This window comes from Myotis brandtii, unplaced genomic scaffold (genome assembly GCF_000412655.1).
Source record: "Myotis brandtii unplaced genomic scaffold, ASM41265v1 scaffold105, whole genome shotgun sequence".
In the NCBI taxonomy this organism is placed as follows: domain Eukaryota; kingdom Metazoa; phylum Chordata; class Mammalia; order Chiroptera; family Vespertilionidae; genus Myotis; species Myotis brandtii.
Window position 1 is genome coordinate 5216556 of NW_005353538.1, and position 8217 is coordinate 5224772.

An 8217-nucleotide genomic window follows, 5' to 3' on the forward strand; every position below is an offset into this window, starting at 1 on the left:
CAAAAATCACAAAAGTATTGATTACATCTCAGGGTTTGGAATGAGGAACCTGGTTTGCAAAAAAGCAGTTTACAGAAGGTGGCCAGAGCAAGTTAGTTAAATTATAGTTTTGGGTCTCCGGATCACTGAATCAACGGAAACACATTGCATGGAGCCATGGGTCTTGGGACCACTGAGCCAACGGAAACACGTTATCTGGAGCCAATGGGGCAATTTAGGATAATTGTGCTGTCCTGGTTCCCAGGTACAGAAGAATGTGCTTTCTAAAACCAGTATGACCACAACCAATGGGGTATTCACAATCAATAAGGTATTCAATCGAATGGGATGATTTATATAATTCAGAAAATCAAAAATAACTTTTCTATTATTTTAGCAAGCAAAGAATGACAGAAGCCAAGTCAGCAGGGTTAAAATATTAAACATTTACCCAAACATGGTTGCTACCATGCTTCATGGGCTTGAGCGATTCTTTAATGCATCTTCCCGCTACCTGTGCATGGATCCTAACAGTACCTGTGCTACATTCCTGCAGAGCACCGTAGTGTAGGAGGGCTGTGCAAGTGCACAGGAAGGGCTGTGACAAAAGGTGGTGCTAAATGCTGCTGATGAGGGCTGTTTGTTTTACCAGAGAGTGAAAAGGTGGAAGAAAAATGCAAGGCTGAGAGGAGCCCTCAGCTCCCAGTAGTTTGGAATGGAGACAGAGTTCACACATTTGCAAACAGCTTGAATTAAGTGCGTCAATGACCACTTGACGGAAAAACTTACTTCCTGGGAGATTCTGCACCAGTGGAATTACTGCTCCTCAAAAGTTTTTAAAAATACATTTCTTCTAAATTTTAAAAGTCAAACTTTGTTTTTTGAATTTCTTTGAATGAGATCTTTCTATGCTTTTGGTCTTATTTGGATTTATTCACCTTTTTGACTTGTTTTTGTTTTTTAAATTTCACTTCTCCTGCCACAAGAAACATTAATTATTAAGTCTTCGTCACGGGTTCTGGTAAAAAGCCCTGTCACTGCCCTTGCCATTCAACTGAGCTGGTGTTCTGCATTTTCAGGCAATAATGCTCCAAATTTGAATGTCGTGTGTGTGTGTGTGTGTGTGTGTGTGTGTGTGTGTGTTTCTTTTCTCAAAACAACTACACTTATTTTTTAATTTTTTATTAAACATACTGGGGAGACATTGGTTAATGAAATCATGTAGGTTTTAAGTGTACAATCCCATGATACAATCTGGAGTGAGTTTCTTTTCAGTGCTGGGCTTACTTTAAAATTTGTTAAGCAATAAGATGGAAATTTCAGGACACGAATCAAAGGTCTCTGTTCTCTCTTGCCCAAAGCAACATTAAGCTATATTCCAACATTACATCACGGTTTCAGCCGTCTGCCACAGCGACACCTTCAACTCGCCCCATGCTTCACTAAGCACTCACTTGGCGCCAAGGGTTACACACAACTGCACAACAGGATGTGAGTTCTGACTCCACTTCCTCATCCCCTGGGATAGAAATAAACGGTCCTTGGTGAATCCAATCATATCTCTAGAATCTTGTTTGGGGCGAGTTCAGTGGGCAGAATCCCTCTCTGTTTTCTAGTTACACACTAAAATAGCAAGCATCATTTCTAGAAAAAGATTTCTTACGGGATCTAGCAAATATTGTGTATTCTCTACTAAATATCATTTATTTTTCTGAAAGGAAGCTGAGCGTTCTTAAGGGACTTAACATTAAAATGCCACAACTTGATGATCCTGTTTTTGTCTTGGTAAGTATAGGGGGATAGAGTAGTAGGCTTTAGGCCCAGAAATGATGTTTAATAAATGTCTCCCAGAACATTAGAGTGAATACTTTAACCACCGAGTTACAGGGTCAATTAGGACTCCTTCAGTTGCTAAGGACAAAAGTCCATGTCCAATCAGCCTAAGTGAGAAGGGCTGTTATCACATAACTGGCAAGTACGGGATTCAAAACGAGAGCCTGACACACCACGCGTGAAGTGTCACCAAGCTCCCCTGTCTCCACCTCAGCTTCATGTCTGGCCGTGGCAGCTTCCTTCTCCAGAGCAGCCCTTGCCCTGCAGCAGGAAAGGATGCTGCCCAGGGACCCAGATTTGCTTTCTTCCAGCTCATCAACCACAGAGCAAAAAGCATCCCCGAACATCCACGTACCTATCCCAAGAGGAATCTGCGTTAGCCACGTGCCCATCCCTCAACCATCACTGGGCCTGGGGACAGAGTCGTGTGTCCAGAGCCCACGTGGTGGAGGCAGGGCACTAGGCTGGACAGGTTGACGGCCTGAACTTTTCCTGGAAGAAGGAGAGGAGATGGTGCCCCAAGAGGGGCAGATGTGGCATAGCTATGGCTACTACAGTCACCCATTTACCGTAAGCAATAGCTTTGTGATTTGCTTTTTATTGTCATGGACCTGGATTACTTAAGAAACATGCACTTCTTCTGTCCCAAGCCCCCTTAGACGGGGCCAGTGCCTGCTTGAGACACAGACAGACACACCCAGCATCGTTCCAGGAGCCTAGCATCGCCCTCAGCTCTGTTCTGAACACCCAGGTCCAGGCTGAGACAACTACGGGCCAATCCCACAATCCTGTCCCTAAGTGCCAATTAATTGTAGACACTGCGAACTTAGGTCAACCAAATCCATCCCAGGCTCCCCTGGATTCACCAGAGCAGCACAGCTAGAGACGTGAGGCAGGCAGCGGGCCAGCCCCGGGGTGAGGGGTGTCAGCATCTAGGCCGCGGTGCCACTGTTAACAGTCCCCCCAGAGGCAGGTGGAGCCCACCAGGCTTTGGTTCAGATATGGAGCCAATGATGCCAGCCACACCGAGAGGGCACGAGGATCAGGAAGCATTTCTCACAGGAAACCCATCTTTGGAGGAAGCCACCTCAGCAGTCGTCATAGTCCCCTACTGTGGCATGTAAGGTCAGCAGGGGACTGTCACTGTGGACTCAAGTGCCTTTAACATAGTGCATCACAGTAAAGTTCAGGGGTCGGTTTTTGGGGTTTTGGTTTGGTAGGCTTATTTTTAGCTTAAGTTGCTGCCTATTTGACTAGTGAAGATCTTGTATCTTTTAACACTGATCTCTGAGTCTCTCAGTTCCCAGCTTTCAGACACAGGTGCTCCTTCCTGCCTGAGATGTGGAGTCCGGCTTCTGTAAGGGACCACAGTTCCTTCTGGTGGTGGGGTGTGGTACTTAAGAAACCAAGATCTGGGTTACAGAAATGCTCATTGGTGCTGAAATGTCATTGCTTCTAGACCATTTTTGCAGACAGGCCTTGGAAATATAATTTTAAAAAATATATATAATGTCTAAAAAAAAAAGAAAAAGAAACATATACTTATGATAAGAGGCTAATATGCAAAATATTTATATAAAGAACTTATACAACTCAATATGAAAAAAACAAACAGCCGATTAAAAATGGGCAGAGGACCTGAACAGACATTTTTCCAAAGAAGTTATGCAGATGCCAATAGACATGAAAAATGATGATCAACATCACTAACCATCAGGGAACCCCAAAGTAATAGATGTCACCTCACATCTGTTAGAATGACTCTTATCAAAAAGACAAAACCTGCCCTGGCTGGTGTGTCCTAGTTGGTTGGAATGGCATCCCATGCACCTACAAGTCATGGATTCGATTCCCAGTCAGGGCAGGTACAGGAGGCAACCAATCTGTTTCTCTCACATTGATGTTTCTCCCTCTCCCTCTCCTTCTGTGTTTCTCTATATCTAAAATCTAAAAACATATCCTTGGGTGAGGATTTCAAAAATTAAGTGTTGGATAAGATGTAGAGGAAAGAAACCCCTTGATGGTGGGAATATAAATTGGTGCAACTACAATGGAATACAGTATGGAGGTTCCTCAAAAAAAAAAAAAAATAGAACTACCTTATGATTCAGCAATTTCACTCCTGGGCATTTATCTGAAAAAAACAAAATACTAATTTGAGAGAATATGTACATCCCCATATTTATTGCATCATTATTTAAAACTAGAGGCCCAGTGCACGAAATGCGTGCACTAGGGGGGGGGGGGGTGGCCTCAGCCCGGCCTGTGCACTCTCGCAGTCCAGGACTTGTTGGGGGGTGTCCGCCTGCCGGTTTTCTTCTGACTACTTTTAAGATGTTCTCTGCCTTTGTTGTTGTTTTCTTTGTTTTTTGTTTTGTTTTTGTAGTTTCCCTCTAATGCACCCAGGTATTAATTTTCTTTCTCCTCACAGTCCTTGCAGCCCAGGACCCCTCACTCCTTACCACCCACCTGCTCACTGCTCCTTACCACTTGGCTCTCTGCTCCTTAGCGCTACTGCAGAGAAGCTCCCGCCACCGCAGCTGCACTCGCCAGCTGTGAGCCTGGCTTCTAGCTGAATGGTGCTCCCCCTGTGGGAGCGCACTGACCACCAGGGGGCAGCTCCTGCATTGAGCATCTACCCCCTGGTGGTCAGTGCATATCATAGCAACTGGTCATTCTGGTTATTCCACCATAACGGTGGCTTAGGCTTTTATTATATACATAACCAAGACATGGAAACCACTAAGTGTCCATCAATGGATGAATGATAAAGAAAATGTAATACATACACACACAAATGGAATATTATTCAGCCACAAAAAAAAAATAAAATCTTGCCGTTTGTGACAACACAGATGGACCTTGAGGGCCTTATGCTAAGTGAAAATAAGTCAGACAGAGAAAGACAAATACTGTGTGATCTCATATGTGGAATCTTAAAAAAGAAAAAAAAAGGAAAGGAAAAAAGAGCTCATAGGTACAGAGACAAATTGGTGATTGCCACAATAAAATGGGTGAAGGGGGTCAAAAGGTACAAACTTCCAGTTATAAAATAAATAAGTCATGGGGATGTAATGTACAGCATGATGACTACAGTTAAAAATACTATGTTGCATATTTAAAGTTGCTAAGAAAGTAGAGCCTAAAAGTCACCATCATAAGAAAAAAAAATGTGTCACTATGTATGGGGACAGATGTTAGCTAGACTTATTGTGTGATCATTTCACAATATATACAAATATAAAACTAAAATAATATTATGACATGTTATATGTCAAATATACCTCTAAAATTAAAAAATAAATAAATACCACTCCTCTGGGCCCCCTGCAGACAGCGGACCGGGCGGCCATCTCCATTGGAGCAGGCCCTCCAGGGAGTTCTGACCACGCTCACGTTTGAGAAGCACTGTCCTGGCTGACTTTCCCATCTGAGTTAAAGGATTTCTTTTCACTCCGAAGTAGCTAAGGAGTCAAGAACAGGGATTGCAAAATTTTTCCATTAAAGGCTACACAGTGAACATCTTGGGCCAAGAGACAAAATCAAGGTATGTAGGTAATCCTTTAAAATGCAGCCATTTAAAAATGCAAAAGTCATTCCTGGCCAGGGGGCTGTACAAAAGCAGGCAGCAGGCCACATTTGTTGACCCCCCCGGTCAAGAGTTTGGGGTCAGGCAGAATTATAAAAAAGAAAAGAAAAAAATACACATACTTCTAAGTGCAGAAAAAAAATTCACATTCAGTAGAAAAGGCATGGACTCCCATGCCCCACTGTACAGCATTTCTCAGCGAAAGATAAATATATCCCCCAAGGAAAGACATGACCCAGTAGCACAAACAATGGAGTCTGATCATCGCCCTTGGACAGCACTTCAGAACTTTCCTATCAATGTTTTCATTCAGAGGACCGAAAAGTCATGAATGTCTGCTCTTGAAGGCCAGACCTAAGGTGAGTGGAAAACATTAACTATGTGCATTCGGAAGGAGACTCGGTGACTGTCCTGGCTATAGTAACTGGCTTATGCTGAAGCAGGTATTTTAAGATCTCAGTGTGAGTGTGATTGATGCCTGGGATAAAACCATTGCATGTGGCACTAAGAATATCCGCCCTCCAGATCATGTGATTGGAAATCCGATTGAAATGTTTTTAACTTGCTTTTGCTAAATTACAAATACAGAAAAATCACCAGGAGCCACTCTCCGTAGATATGTCCATGAGAAAACTCTCCCAGTTTTCCTCCCATCTCCCTAGCCATTTCTTTTCAATTTTTACTGCTGGCTCCTACTCCTACCAAAATGTAGTCTGACACAGTCCATGTTTTGTTCCAGACCTTCCCTCCTCATCTCTGACCTTCCTCTGGGTGACCTCAGCCACTCCCTCTCAATTACTATCAGCTGACCACTCGCAAATGCACATGGCCAGTACAGACCAGCCCGGAGCTTCTGAGCTTCAACCTCTGTATCTAACTGCATCCTAGCCATCTCCACAGGCTTTCTGTGTCCTACCCCTCAATGTCAATGTGCTTGTTACTAAAATTTGAAACTTGGGAGTCTGCCTTGATACCTCCCTCTCCTTCAGCATCCCCTTTCACATTTAAATGATCAAAAAACTCACTCAGTGGATAGATAGAGCATCAGCCTGCAGAATAAAGTGTCCCGAGTTCTATTCCGGTCAAGGGCACATGCCTGGGTTGTGGGTTCAATCCCCAGTAGGGGGTGTGCAGGAGGCAACCAATCAATGATTCTCTGTCATCATTGATGTTTCTATCTCTCTCCCCCTCTCTGAAATCAATACAAATATATATTTTTAAAAAAATCACAAAACCCTATTCTATCTCCTAAATATCCCAAAACTGTCCACTTCTCAAGCTACCAAGAATTCTTTCTTTAATTACTGCAATAGCCACCCAACCACCCTATGACAATTCCTGTCCCCTCCCTCCACCAATCCATTCAAATCCAATTATTTCAATTTCTGTCTCTATAAATCCTTCAAAGGCTATAAAACCCAGAATGTCTTGAGGGGAAGTGTTGGGACTAACTATACCAGGGTCCTACAGAGGAGCTTGTTAAAATATTGGCTCTTGAGTTGCACCAAAACCAGAGAATCTAAACCTCTAGGGATAGGCCCAGACACTGAAAATTTAATCCCAAATCCTTACTATGGCTTAGAGGTCCTATATCATCTGACCTCTGGCAGCCCCAGGCAAGGGTGGGGCCCTTTCTTCACCATGCTGGGCCCCAGCACCTGTACTTCCCTGGGAGCAGCACTCACGGCATTGGTCACTGTGTGTTATATGTCTGATTCCCAGCTGGAGGATAAGCTCTAGGAGCGAAGGCTCATGCCTGCTGTGTTCACCAATTATTCCTAGAGCCCAGCACAGTGGGCACAACAACGGCATTATTTAATTCATTGCCATTCAGAATCCAAGAGAATTTAAGGCAAAGGACTTTCTCCACAGTAAAGTTGGCTAAACATGCCTGAAAACATCCTCATTTGTTGAAATAGTGTATAGACCAGCCGTGGGCAAACTACGGCCCGCGGGCCGGATCCGGCCCGTTTGAAATGAATAAAACTAAAAAAAAAAAAAAAAGACCATACCCTTTTATGTAATGATGTTTACTTTGAATTTATATTAGTTCACACAAACACTCCATCCATGCTTTTGTTCCGGCCCTCCGGTCCAGTTTAAGAACCCATTGTGGCCCTCGAGTCAAAAAGTTTGCCAACCCCTGGTATAGACCAAGAAGGAAAAAAGGGCTCAGGTAACAATGACGGGAGAAATTAATGAGTGGCCTTAAGGAGAAAGTTTAATCTTCAAAATCAAAGTACTTTTTTGAAGGTTGATAACAAGCTCTTTTCCTATCTCCAGTGAGATCAAATGAACAGAAATGAGCTTGGCACTACATTCAGCAAGTTTTTGATCATAATGAAACCAAAATGTGGGGTTTGAGTCTGAGTTCACTGTCTTGTGAAATCGAAGATTGAAGTCGCAGACAAAAACAGTTAGCAGAACCAAAGTTTATTGAGAAGCCAGTCCTGGAAAAGGTGCAGCAGGGTTCAGGCCAGTGTTGCGGCTTCTGTTCCATGTTGTAGCGGGGTGTCCTTCAGCATCCATGCGATTAAAGCCAGTTAGTCCATGTGTAGGGTCCCACATGGCCATAAGCCACATGGGCACAGGAGCCAGGAACCTAGTGAACAAGGAAGAGAGAAGAGAGAGAGGAAGCACTGGCTTTCTAATCTAGGGGGTAGATACAGCCTTGCTAGCTCTTGATTGGTCCTTTCAAATAATTTTGCCTTAGCAACATCTTTGGGATTGGTTTATACCTTATTGCCTTGTGATTGGTTATTTGCAAGCTACCTGTCTTAGCAACAATCCATACATTTTAAAGTTTGTCTCTCTTC

General features: G+C 43.5%; 1 long non-coding RNA gene across 1 annotated transcript in view; it reads right to left on the reverse strand.

Moving 5' to 3' along the window:
• Window positions 1-7818: 7818 nt before the first annotated feature.
• The window catches only part of LOC106726188, a 22710-nt gene continuing 22311 nt past the window's right edge, over window positions 7819-8217 (reverse strand). The window contains exon 2 of the long non-coding RNA XR_001362207.1: window positions 7819-8003. This is a non-coding gene — a long non-coding RNA (uncharacterized LOC106726188). The remainder of the gene's footprint in view (window positions 8004-8217) is intronic.